Here is a 14,027-nt window from a genome sequence, read left to right as displayed (position 1 = left end):
ATGTTGAAGTCCTAATCCCTGATGTGATGGTTTCAGGAGGCAAGGCCTTTGGGAGGTGATTAGGTCATGAGGGTGAAGCCCTCATAAATGGGATTAATTAATGCCCTTACAGAAGAGCCCCCAGAGAGCTCCCTTCCCCTTTCCACCCTGTGAAGACACAGCAAGCAGACAGCCGTCTATAAACCAGGAAATGGGATTTCACTAGACACCAAATTGTCTGGTGCCTTGATCTTGGGCTTCCCAGCCTCCAGAACTGTGAGAAATGTTTCTTGTTTAAACTATTCCATCTAAAGTTTGTTTGTTTGTTTTGTCATAGCGGCCTGAACAGACTAACACAGCCCCCTTCCAAAAGTAACCACTGTTCTGTCTTCTCATTGTTTTGGACTTGATAAAATAGAAGCACAGAAACCCTAGCAAGTAAAACTCCATTAGATGTTCAGGATCAAGAATGATTCTCTGTGGCTAATGTCCCACCTTCCAGGCTCTCTGCAAGGGCTCTGCCTGCCCTCTGGAACCAAGGAGGAAACCGCCTTGCCCCTGGGCCTGTGGTGGGAGGGCAGCCCTGTGATCTCTGAAGTGCCTTCAGGGTCATTCTTCCCTTTGCTTGAAGAATAACACACATTCATAGCTGAATAGCTCTGTGGCCTGGTCCTCCAGAATCCAAGAAGTCCAGCAGCCTTTCTTCGCTTGTCCCACTTTCTCTGTTTCCTTTTAGTTCAAACTGACAGTGTCTCTGCTGGTGTACTCCCATCTCTATTTCTGGCTTCTGCTGAGATCACTGATGACTGCTGCAGACATTGTTCAGTTTTCACCAGTTTTTAAGTATACTTATATCCATATTTGTGCATATGTGTGTGTTTTTCTATGCAATTTTATCCCTTGTACAGATTTCTGTAACTACTACCACAATCAAGATACAGAAGTGTTTCAGTGACACAAAAGAACACCCTAATGCTATCCCTTTATTAGTCACACCCACCTCCACCCCACGCCCTGACAACCGCTAATCTCTTCTCCACCTCTGTAGTTTGTCATTTCCAGGGTGTTATAGAAATAGAACCATAAAGTGTATAACTTTTTGAGATTGGCTTTTTTTGCTTAGCGTAATACCCTTGAGATTCATCCAAATAGTTGCATGTAATACTATTTTTAAACCAGAAAATGCAAAAGAGATAAAAATTGATTTCTAAAATTTGGATGAAACTGCTTTTATGTGAAAGAAGTTGACTTGGATCTTTTAAAAGGTCTCTGGGTTTATTATTGCTAGTTAATGATTAAAAGCATATTTTAAAATTCAAGTGATATTACTTTTTACGTTGTTGGACAGATATTAATGAAGGTTTCAGATACCATTTGGAAGGAAATATAAACTCAGATTGTGCAGTTTTGAATTATGCTTTGCAACTTGATACAGACTTTTAATATAAAAACTCACAAGGTAAATTCTATTTGCCATAGCTATAGACTATCAGGGCCAATAAATGTTTTTTGACTCTATGTTTGGTGGAAATATAACTCTGGTGAGACTGATTTGGGAGCTTATTTAATTTGAAGAAAGATTTCTTGATTTTCCTATTACTGAGGATTTTTCTTGTTTGCCATAACCTCTTATTATTGTCACCTCTCTACAAAATGCTATTATGGTTCCCATATTTAAATACATTTTCAATTTTATTCATATTTTTAAGCTACTGAGAGCTATCAGTCTTGTGACAGGTAGCATTTATGATAATACACTCAGATATTGTTTGAAAGAAAAGAAAAGTGAGTGATTTATGTCTTGGGTTTAAGAGGTTAAATTTGATTTTATTGTAATAAGACACTTTGAGACAGACTTAGTTTTGCTGTTGTGAGCCTGCTGGAGTTATTATGTCGTATTGAGCAAAAGCTTTTATCCATGTTTAGCCAAAAGACTTATTCATCCTGCATAAGAAAGATTGCTATCATGGTTCAAAGAATTGACTTCTGAGTAGATTTTTGAGAGAGCCTTTATCCTGTTAATACCCTACTTACGTAATACAAATATATGGGAAACACCCCAAAATATATCTTATCCATGAGAACCATTTCTTCCAGCCTTCTTCCCTTTCTTGATTTGCTGAAGCCATTTTCAGCTGTTTTTCAAACATGGTTGTGCCTAAAGTAGCATAAGCTGCTAGTCCCTTTGCCCCTGTTCTTCCACTTATCTTCCCACTCACAAATGTGCCTTCATGTAGACATGTGTAACTTGTCAAACAAAAACAACAAAAGAGAAAAGTTTTGAAATGTATTTATCTGAATAGCCTTAATTTATTAAAAGCTCTGACACACTAAAAAGGAAGATTAAAACCCCAATTGAAACTTGGGGAAAATATCCTGAATGGGCTATTCATAAAAGAAGGAAATAAAAATGCAATAATCATATAAGTGATGTTCAACAATATTCGAAACATACAATTCAAACTTAAAAAGCAACATTACTTATTTTTTTTCTGGGTTGTTGAGGATTTTATAAAAAGGAAAATTTCCAGATTTGGCTAGAGCTCAGTGAAACAGCTACTTCACTCAGTGCCTCCTGGTGTGAATGTAAGTTTAGATAACATTTCTAAAGGCAATTTGGAAATACAAATCAGGATCTTAAAAATGTACAAATATTTTATATTATCATAATCTATATCATTTATAATGTTTTTAAATCGAAGCCAAACCAAATTTCCAACAATAAGAAAATGGCAAGTAAATTATAAACCATCCATATTAAGAAATATTATGAATTTAAAATAATTATGTATATAGGAATATGTCCACAATAGATTATTAAGTAAAAATAAATTCAGGCTTGCTTATGATCTCAATTTTGTCTCCCCAAAAATATATATATATGATGAGAAAGAAATAAAGGTATAAGAATTCTTAACTAAATATCAGTAGTTATCCCCATGCAGAAGAATCATGGTTGATTTTTCTATTTGTGCCTTACTGTATTATCCATATTTTCCAGAATTCTCTAATTTAGCTAAGAAAATAGAAAAGCAGACATGATTTTGAAATGCAGCATTCTAAAATGAATAAATACAAAGGGTTAAATGACAAAAAGTACTGTAATACATCAAAAGGCCACTATTCCCCCCCTCTCTTGCTATTTTGTTGTTTTTGGTTTAACCACAAGGGACCATATTTGTTATTCTCTCCCTCTCATATAGACCTTAGGTGTTGAACTGTTTCATCTACCAAACAAAATTAAGTAAAGGTTAATTAATGTGTTTTCTCAATTTTCTTCACTAAATTATAGTTGTCAATCATAGCTGAGGAAATAGTTGTCACCAAACTGAGTTGGTACAATTTCATAAAAAAAAAAAAATGCAGTCTTGTAGTCACTGAGCAGCCTCAGTACAGGAAAATATGCCAGGTCCTTCCCCAAGTCAGAGTGAAATCATGAAGGACAAGGACCACCATGGCCTTCGTGTGATGAGTGTGTTTACCTGGAGTGAGCAAGTTGTTTAAAAACCTTAGAATTTGTACTATCTCCCAATTTTTTGTCCTGCTTTTTAGAGAATTTCCTTAACTTTATTTTCTATGTAATTTTTACATTTTAACTGTCTTCCTGCTCCTGCCCTCCTCTCCACCCCCCCCCCCAAACAAAAACAAAAACAAAAACAAAAACATTTCTTCTCTGTTCTTTGTCTTTCATTCCTTTTATTTCATGGAAATCACTCTATCTATCTATTCTCTTAAGTTTCTGGGGGGAAATGATGGTCTCTTGTTTCATTTTGTTCTTTTTTAGAGTTCCTCAAATGTGTTGTGATACTAACCTAACCTTTCTTTAGCCTTTCAAGTTTTTTCATGGAGAATAATGGATATTCAGTAATGTGCACTGATACTCAATATATAACTTGATGAATTTTTACATATGTATGAAATCATGTAACCAACACATGATCAAGATAGAAAACATTTTCAGCTTCACAGATCAGACTAGCCTCCTTGAAGTAATCACTATTTTAACTTCTATTCTTATAGATAGCTTGACCTATACTTAAACTTCATATAACTTAAATCATGTAATATATGTTTTTACGTCTGCATTTCACTAAAAATATTTCCTCTGAGATTTATGCATGCTGTTGCATATAGTAGTAGTTCATTCTTTTTTAAACTTTTTTTTATAACTGTTTACTATTCTACCATTTAAATATACTACACTTTATCCATTTTTCTACTGATGGGGATTTTGATTATTTACATTTTAAGGCTGTTATGAATAAATACTATGAATATTTTTACATGTGTTTTGGTAGACATTTAAACTCATTTCTCTTGGGTATATACCCATGAATAGAATTGCTGATGTATTAAAATTTAGTACATACTGCCAAAGAATTTTCCCATGTGGTTACTTCAATTTATATTTACGTCAACTAGCAAAGTTTGAGAGTTCAAATTGCTCATAATCCTCACCGAAACTTGATATGGACAGTCTTTTTAATTTTAACCATTTTGGTGGTTTTATAGTAATATCCCATTGTCATTTTAAATTACATATCCTGATGACTAGGGACGTTGAATATTTTTTCCTATGCTTATTGGACATTTACATATACTCTTTTGTGATATTTGTTTTCAAGTCTTTTGGTTAATTTTTACAAATTAGGTTGTCTTTTATTTATTTGAAGGAGTTCTTTGCATGTTCTCATAAATATTTTGTTTGTTTGGGTCTTCATATTTTATATATATATATACTAGTATTAGAGGCCCAGTGCACGAAATTCTGCATGGGTAGGGTCCCTAGGCCTGGCCAGAGATCAGGGCTGATCAAGGATCTTCCGGCTGCTTGCCGGGGCCTCCCTTCATTCTGCACCACCTCCTGGTGTTCAGCGCACATCATAGCGAGTGATCAAACTCCTGGTCTCCTGGTCAAATTCCGAGGGGACACTTTGCATGTTAGCCTTTTATATACACTGAGTGGCCAGATTATTATGACTGGCCAGATTATTATAACCACCCCATCAGTACTTCGTTGGGCCACCTTTTGCCTTCAATACTGTGGTGATTCTTCTTGGCATTGACTCCACGAGATGTTGAAAGGTGATGTGAGGAATCTGACACCATGCCTGATGAATAGCACTGTCCAGTTCTGTGAGATTTGATGGTTGTGGAACCAGCTGCCTGATGGCTCTTTTGACTTCATCCCACCAATGCTCAATTGGATTGAGATCTGGTGATTGTAGGGGCCACCTAAGCAAGGTAAAGTCTCCCTCATGTTCTTGAAACCACTCCTGCACAATACGAGCACCGTGGCATGGCCCATTGTCTTGTTGGAAGAAGCCATCTCCATTGGGATACACCATCAACATGATAGGATGAACTTGATCAGCAACGATACTTAGGTATGTTGTGCTATTCAGACGTTTATAATGGTCTGGCCCTCTAGCAACTTCAGTGGGAAATTATAGCTAATTTGCCTACAAACATCAGGTGGTCATAATAATCTGGCCACTCGGTGTATATATAGATATATATAATTGGTTTCAGAGAAGAATGGAAAGGGAGAGATAGAAACATCAATGATGAGAGAGAATCATTGATCGGCTGCCTCCTGCACTTCCCACACCAGGGATTGAGCCCACAACTGGGTATATGCCCTGACCGGGAATCGAACTGTGACCTCCTGGTTCATAGGTCAATGCTCAACCACTGAGCCATGCCAGCCAGGCTATTTTTCACTCTCTTAATGGTGTCTTCTGATAAACCAAGCTCCTTAATTTTAATACATTTCAATATATCAAGCTGCTCTTTTATGATTAGTGCCCTTTTTATAAACACTTTTCCAACAAGTATTTATTATTAGTTAAGCCATTATTTAGGATCCCAGGGTGGGATGTATCCAGGTCCCCCCTCACCTCCCTAGGAAAAGATGGAGAACAGGGGAGGTGGGTAGAGCCAGTTCAGATCTCCCCAGGAAATGTGCCTTCTGCCCTGTGGTCAGCCCAGGACAACACCAGGATATGGGGCAGGGAGATTTGTACACATGCCTGTACCATTTGCACACAAGACATCACCCCCTTTAGCAGTGATTGCCTTCTCACAGCCGTGAAAGTCCAGGTAGCTGTGACAACAGTTTCTAGTCTGGTTCTGATCTGGTTCTGAGGAAGTGACCGTAAATAGGGGCAGTCTGGTGGTTCTTGATTTTGGTCCCAATGTCTTCTGCCATGTTATTGATGCCTAAAGATGCCCGTGAGGCTACTCACAGCTCAATGTGACCCTCAACCATGATTAGTGCCTTTTGTGCTCTTTAAGAAATCTTTGCTACTATAAGGTCATGGATATGTTTTCCTATGATTTCTTGTAAAAGCTTAATTGTTTTATAATTAGGTCTATTATCCATCTTTAATTAAGATGTATATATGGTACATGGTGTGAGGTAGGGGTCAAGGTTCATTTTTATTTTCATATGGACATTCAAATGAAATTTTCCTCAGTCTTCATTGGTCTTCTGTATGCAGTGAAAAATGATACACAACAAACGCAAGAGAAAAGCAAACTATTAGCAAGAGAGAAAGCAGTAAACAGAAATAGACATTAAGAATGACTCATTAAAATCTGATTGTAAGCTCTCTGTACAAGGGTAGGACTTGCAGACAGTTAGCCACCACTGGGTAGGTATTGGGTAGCCAACTGACATTTTATGGGAACCCACATGTCAGTTATTATAAGTATTTTTTAAAAGAATATTCCAGTCTACCATGAGAAATCCTGCGATCTTTCAACCACTTGAATGCTTAAAATTTTCTTTCGTTTATCACGATAAAGGGGAGCTAGTGGTTTAAGTTTTTTCTGCTATGGTCTTTCAACCAATCATTCAGCCCTACCCCTCACTCCTTCTTTCACTATGAAGGTGCCTCCAAGTACTTAGCCTTTGGGGGGTTTGGTGGGACAATGTAGTTAGCTTGTCATTAATATTTTCCTGTGCACAGACATGGAAATTATGTCCTCTGGATTTCTACCTCATAGCAGCTTTCTTACTCACTCTGCTTCAGAATCATCACCTAATAATGCTTACTTCACAGTGTTGTTGTGAGGTTTAACTGGATTAAATTATATGGAACTTTTATAATAATTCTTAGCATATAGTAAGTGCTCAAAAATCATTAGCTATTATTAGCTTCCCCCATTCAATTTAGTCTGTTACCACTCCACTTACTTTCATTTTCCAAAATAAAAAAATAAAAAGTTCTCAGACATGTCTCCTTGGCTACCTTCTTCTCTCACATTCTCTTTATTTTATTTTTTGTAATTTTGTAATATTTTTGTTGTAATTTTAAGATTTCTGGAGGAATTTGATGTTTAAACATATTCAGTCCACATATTTAACTAAAATTTACCCAACTGACAAATTTAAAAGTTTAAATTGCTGTACAGACTCACTTTATAATTTTTCTAGACCACACTGTGTAATCACTGAGCTAGATGATTCCAGCAAATTATGAGGGTGATATAGCAGAGATTCCTAGCTCTAAGATTCCCTCCAGCTCAAAAATTGTATGAATTGATAATATAAAAAAAATTACACCTATGAAAATGGTGAATTCCATCTTTGTAATGAAAGCTCAATTTTTTTATATTTTTGCTCCTTTTCCATGGTTCTCATTTTTCTACCTGATTGGATATTGGTTGGTTGATTGACAGGTGTGAAAAACACTTTAGGGCAGCTATTTGGAAAGGACGTGTAAAGCTATATTAATTCTTTGATCAAATTTAAATACCCTTAAGCAACCTCCATTAACCTAGAACACCCCAAGCTTTTCCCCCAGGCTCTACAACTTACTCAAAGCTCAAACCAAATTTAGTACAAGAATGAGTATGAGTCTCTATTGTTTCAATGCATGCAAAAAAGTTTGAATAAAATAATTTCTATAAATATATTTATGGAATTTTCCCATCTTGTATACCTATATTATTTATACCGTATAAGCTAGAGTAAACACTATATTAAAAGACCATATTATTTAATTTGTGTACAATAAATATAAAGTGAAATAACACTTAGGTTTATTGTTAGTTGCCTTTTTATCAATTTAAAAACAGTAGGTTAGCCCTGGCCAAGTGGCTCAGTTGGTTAGAGTGTCGTCCCATACACCAAAAGGTGCATTTCAATTCCTGATCAAGGCACACACCTAGGTTGCAGGTTCAATCCCTAGTGGGGGCACGTTCAGGAGGCAACCGATTGATGTTTCTCTCTCACATCAAGGTCTCTCTTTCTCAAATCAATTTTTTAAAAAACATCCTTGGGTGAGGATTAGAAGACAAACAAAACCCAGTAGGTTATTGATTTTTTTTATTGTTTATATCAGTGAATGTCCTAAAACTCAGGGGTCTTTATTCATTTTTCTCAGAAACACATTGTGGCTATGTAATATTTTCTAATTGTGTATGTGTGAGTACATGTGAGATGTGTATATGTTTGTGTGTGTACATATGCATATATTTAAGTGTGTGTACACACGTGTGTGTGTGTGAGAGAGAGAGAGAGAGAGAGAGAATGAGAGAGAATAAGAGAGAGCTGGAGAGACGTTAGCCTATACAAAAAGACTCAGACTCAGCTGGATTTAATCATTTATATGTAGATTGTACCTATTTACAATTAAATTAAAGTAGTTTTAAGGTGGATTGGGGAACTACAAAACAGAATAATGGAAATAAAGAAATAAAAGAACATATATAGGAGGGCTCTCCCAGCAGTTAGCTATTTTAGACTGTGAAGTGATATCCCAAGAGAAGCCAAGGAGGCTCCATCACTTGAATCATTTAAAATTAGACTGGACTAAGCTCGGGAGAATATACCACTGGGAGTAATCACGCTTTGACAGAGAAAGACCGAGAGATCTTTTCCAATTCTAATTGCCATGATCCTGTGTAATTCAATTTGAAATGGCCTCGCTAGTCTAATTCACAAAGATCCTATTTTTACTAACTCTTTCTTTTCATAATCCTGCTTCTGATATCATTTCTCCTTTAAAAAGAAACCCTCAAGCTTGGTTCCCAAGTATTCATTGAATTACATTCCTTATTTCCGTTTTGTGTTTTGTTTTGTGTGTTTTTTTCTCTCTAGACAGACTGTTTTGCAGACTCAAGCACGGCTCTCAGGACTGGGCAGACAGTGATTATCATCACCCCCTACTTTCATCCATTAGAGCTGGGCGTTAGCAGGTAAGGGTGAGGGCTGACAAAGAGGTTTTCAAAACTGGTCAGCATAAATGCTTCCAGGAGGCCAATTCAGGATAATCTATTAAAATATGGATCAGAAATATTGCCAGCCGAGGCTGAATACCTCTATCTGATGCATTTAAGCCAAAGCATAGAATACTTTCATGGGGAAAAAATAACAAAAGCCATAATTACATGTGGAGAATTGTCAGTTCACATCGTTTGGGGGTTAATTTGTGAAATGGTTGCCATTCTGTCTGGGTCCAGCATCTGTCTCAGCCACTTTATTTGTTTTGAGATGCCTTAGGGATAAGGTCCCTGGAGACTTGAGTCCAGGAGGCCTTCTGGTTTCCAGGAGCCAATTTGTGACAAGATCAAAGGGGTCTATAGTCCCTAGAGCCTGAGTTACACTTTGGAATTTACAGGTGTACCTCATTTTACACAGCACTTCCATGTTTGAACTGTATTGGAAAGTCAATTTTAGTGAATTGAATTTTATTAACCTGCTAATATTATCAATCGGTAGTGGCCCCTGATCATTTAATTCATGATCAAATTTGAAGTGGAGCAATGCAATGAATTTCTTTCTAAGCTAAGAATGCATTTGTGATATAATTATCAGTGTTTTATGGCAAGTTTTCTTTCCCATATAATTTTTATTCAATTCTTTGAGAAATGAAGAACTAAGCGCCCCCCCCCAAATAATCATTCTGAAAACTTGAAGTAAAGTTTCAAAATACGCCCAAAATAGTAATTTTAATGCCTTAAAATTTTAAAAGTTATATACATAGGTCATATTTAAAGTATTAGAGTAATAACATTTTCCCATTGTACTTTACTAATGCAAATTCTTTATTTTAAAATATTTCAAACATACAGAAAAATATTAAAAATAATATAATATACATTCAATACTCACAGTCAGAATTTTAAAATACTAACAGATATTTTTTTATTGTTTAAAAAAATAAACAGAGGTACTTACAGTTGGCAAACATTTAAACACCTCCTGGTAATATTTCCTTCTTCACTCTCCAAAATAACTTCTCTCATAAAATACCCTGCTTGTCTATTGTCTACATTTTTACTACATGTGTGTGAATCCATAATTGGTAAATAGCTTTTTGTGAGCTTTTCAAATGTGCATAAATGGTATATTCAATTCTGCTTTTTTCATTTAACATTTTGTTAAGTTATATCTGTATCAATACATGGAGATCAAGGTTTAAATAAACTTAACAGGTATGGGGTTCACCATCATTACTTACTTATCCATTCCTCAAATGATATGCATTTAGGTTGCTTCCAATTTTTCAGTACAGGCTATACAGCATATCTCCTTATGTATAAACTAGAGGCCCGGTGCACGAAATTCATGCACTCAGAGGGGGGGTTCCCTCAGCCCAGCCTGCACCCTCTCACAGTCCTGGAGCCCTCAGGGGATGTCCGATTTCCCTGCAGACAGTGGACCTAAGCCAGCAGTTGGACATCCTTAGCACTGCCGTAGACGCAGGAAAGGCTCTCGCCACCGCCGCTGCACTCGCTAGCCGTGAGCCTGGCTTCTGGCTGAGTGGCGATCCCCCTGTGGGAGCGCACTGACCACCAGAGGGCAGCTCCTGCATTGAGCATCTGCTCCCTGGTGGTCAGTGCGTGCCATAGTGATCAGTCATTCCACCATTCGATCAATTTGCATATTACCATTTTATTATATAGGATGTTCAAGTCTCTCTCTTTTTTTTAGTATTTTTAAAATTTTTTATTTATTGGTTTTTGAGAGAGAGAGAGAGAAAGATTGGTTGATACTTGTATACTTGTATGTGCCCTGACTGGTGATCAAACCTGAAATCTTGCCATATAGGGATGACACTCTAACCAACTGAGCTACCTCAGTCAGGGAAATGTTCAAATTTCTTTAAAGTCTATAACAACAATTGGAGTTTCTGGGTTAAGAATATATGTGTCTTCAGCTTTCCTACATACTACCAGATTATTCTCCAAATGTATACTCTCACCAAAAATGATGTACTCAAATTAATCAGTTTTTCCCTTTATGAAGTTTATTTTCTGAGCATGGTCTAAGAATTTCCTTCCCTCTCAAAATTATAAAAAGATCTTTGTTGTGTGTTCACATCTATGTCTTTTAATTTATTTGGAATATTTTTTTTAAGTATGCTGTGAGGTAGGGTTCTAATTATATTGTTTTCCATATGGATGGTGAAACTACTTACAATGCCTGCTGGTTTTTAAGGTCTCCTCTGCATGCACTGAGGTCTGATGTAAGATGATATTTCCATTCGTTGATATGTTGACCTTCCCCTAATATTACATTATTTTAGTTGATGTAGTGGTACCATTGATTCATGATATCTAACGGAGAAAATCCGTCCGTCTGATTTGTCTTGGCTATCCCTAGACCTTTATGTTCTCATGGGAATTTTATAATCAGTTTTTAGAAAATCTTTAATATGATGAAGTGGTAGTAAATGTACAATATAATCTGTTTTACTTATATCAAATCACTAAACCTAATTTATTGCTCATTACTCAATGTTAAAGGTATCCTGCCATGTCCTGACACAACTTCTTTGAAAAATAAGTTTGTCATGTTTCCTTTCTTCCTCAAATATTATTCTCTCTCTCAATTTCAGTAATTTTTATGTCAGTCCCATTCTCCCAACTCTTGGCCCTGTTAATATCTATTCCTGCAGCAGGTCATTCCTGTTATCCTGTTGTGAGAGTACGTTGTAAGTGTAACTCTTTCTCTCTCTTGGGCCTCCTCTGTCTATTTCTCATTCCAATCAATTATACAAAGATCTTGTAGAGCAGCTCTTTTCCTGTTTTAATTGTGCCACTTTTATGACCGAGAACTTAGACTCTTATTTGCTACAGGTCTTTAGTGGTCCTCAGAGATCACACATTCATTTTCACACGTGAACATGTGAAAGGTTTAGCCCCGCCCAGAGTTACAGAGCTAATCAGGAGGGGAATCAGGACTCTGAAGGTAAAACCTACTCTAGAACCCAGGTCTTCTGACTCCTGAACTAATTCTCTTTCTACCTCTTACTCTCCTCCACCGATCCTTTAGATATTATTTCCTAAATGATATCAGTACCATATTTTAAAAAAAAATTTATTGATTTCAGTAAGGAAAGAAGAGAGAGCCAGAAATATCAATGATGAGAGAGAATCATTGATTGGCTTCCTCCTGCATGCACCCCACCAAGGATCGAGTCCATAACCCGGGCATGTGCCCTGACCAGGAATCAAACTGTGACCTCCTGGTTCATAGGTCAGTGCTCAACCCCCGAGCCCCACCAGCCAGGCAACACCACATTTATTTTACTCCATATAAAACACCCCAAAGGAACTTCACTTTCTCAATCTTACCTCAAAATGTTCCTTCCTACTGCTTTGGACACATAAACCTTCCTGTTGAAATTCAGTCTCCTTACTTTCCACTGAACTATATCTGACCTTCTTGGAAACATGCACCTTTTACAGGATGTATGACTACTGCTACGACTACTCTTAACAGTACTGATAAAACCACCACTTCTTGCACTCTTACCATGAATCTAGCTATTGAAGGATGTGAGCTCACCTTGCTTCGCTCCACAGAAGTAGGATCTGAGACCCAGAGAGGTGAGGTAACCTGCCCTGAGTTCTACAACCTCGAATAGAACCCAAGTCTCTAGGAGTCCAGAGCCCATGAGCTTACCACTTTGTTCTGTGCCGCCTAACTGTGTCTTTGGAACTTTTCAGCACTGATTGTCTCTTGAACTCAGTCGCACTTACTCTAAGCCGCTTTTGGTGTTTTCTAAATGTTTGTCATAAGTGTAGACTTTACCTTTCTGACTAGACTGCATATCTTTTGAATACAGGATCATTCAAAACTTTCTTTAGACTGCCCTCTCTCCTCAGAACATCTGCTGTGAGTCTCTGAGCCCTGCCGTGACTGAAGAGAGTCTTATTAGTCTGGAGAATTTCTGACACCCATCCAGGAAGCTTCTATATTGAAAAATCTTCCACTGTGGCAGAAATTAAAACTGGAACCGATAGTTTTCAACAAATTTATTGTATTCCAGCACAACTTCTTTGCTATTTTATAGATAAAGTCCAAGAAAAAGCTATCTGATTCATTGTAACTTACTGTCTCTCTAGTGAATATTATATACTATTAATTAGAAGCAGATTTGGCCTAGCATGTAAAATGAATTGTAAACAATTCTGAATGAATTTTACTTCAAAGGTTATTTTGTGAGGAGAAAATATTAAATTATGTAGAATTGCTAAAGTGGAGAAAAATACATAAATATAATACAATTTCAGGTTCACTATTTACAGTGCTCAAATAGTATTTTCCAGGAGTTTGGATGAGAGTGGTCAGTGGCCAAGCTTGGACAACAGAAAAAGTCCTGTTTTCTCTCCACTTCATCTTGAGCAATCATCTTTCAGCAGTGAATAAGCAGGGAATGGATCCATCTTCAAAAGGCCTATTTAAAAATAAAACATTCAAGCCCTGGCTGGTTTGGCTCAGTGGATAGAGCCTACAGACTGAAGGGTCCCAGGTTGGATTTCAGTTGGGGGCGCATGCCCAGGTTGCAGGCTCGATCCTAAGTAGGGGGCATGCCGGAGGCAGCCGATCAGATGTTCTCTGTCATCATGGATATTTCTCTCTCTCTCTCTCCCTCTCCCTTCGTCTCTGAAATCAATAAAAAATAAATAAAAATAAACACTCAAATATTTTTAATTTTAACTATTTATTTATTTTAAAATCTTTATTGTTGAAAATATTACATATATCCCCTTTCCCCCATTGACCCTTTCTAGCATGCCTTGCCCCC

At 36.9% G+C, this 14,027-nt stretch overlaps 1 pseudogene; it reads right to left on the bottom strand.

Moving 5' to 3' along the window:
* Window positions 1-5,924: 5,924 nt before the first annotated feature.
* On the bottom strand, window positions 5,925-6,190 carry LOC102239499 (annotated as a pseudogene).
* Window positions 6,191-14,027: the final 7,837 nt, after the last annotated feature.

This window comes from Myotis brandtii, unplaced genomic scaffold (assembly GCF_000412655.1).
Source record: "Myotis brandtii unplaced genomic scaffold, ASM41265v1 scaffold230, whole genome shotgun sequence".
Taxonomy (NCBI): Eukaryota; Metazoa; Chordata; class Mammalia; order Chiroptera; family Vespertilionidae; genus Myotis; species Myotis brandtii.
This window is presented reverse-complemented; position numbering and strand designations above follow the sequence as displayed.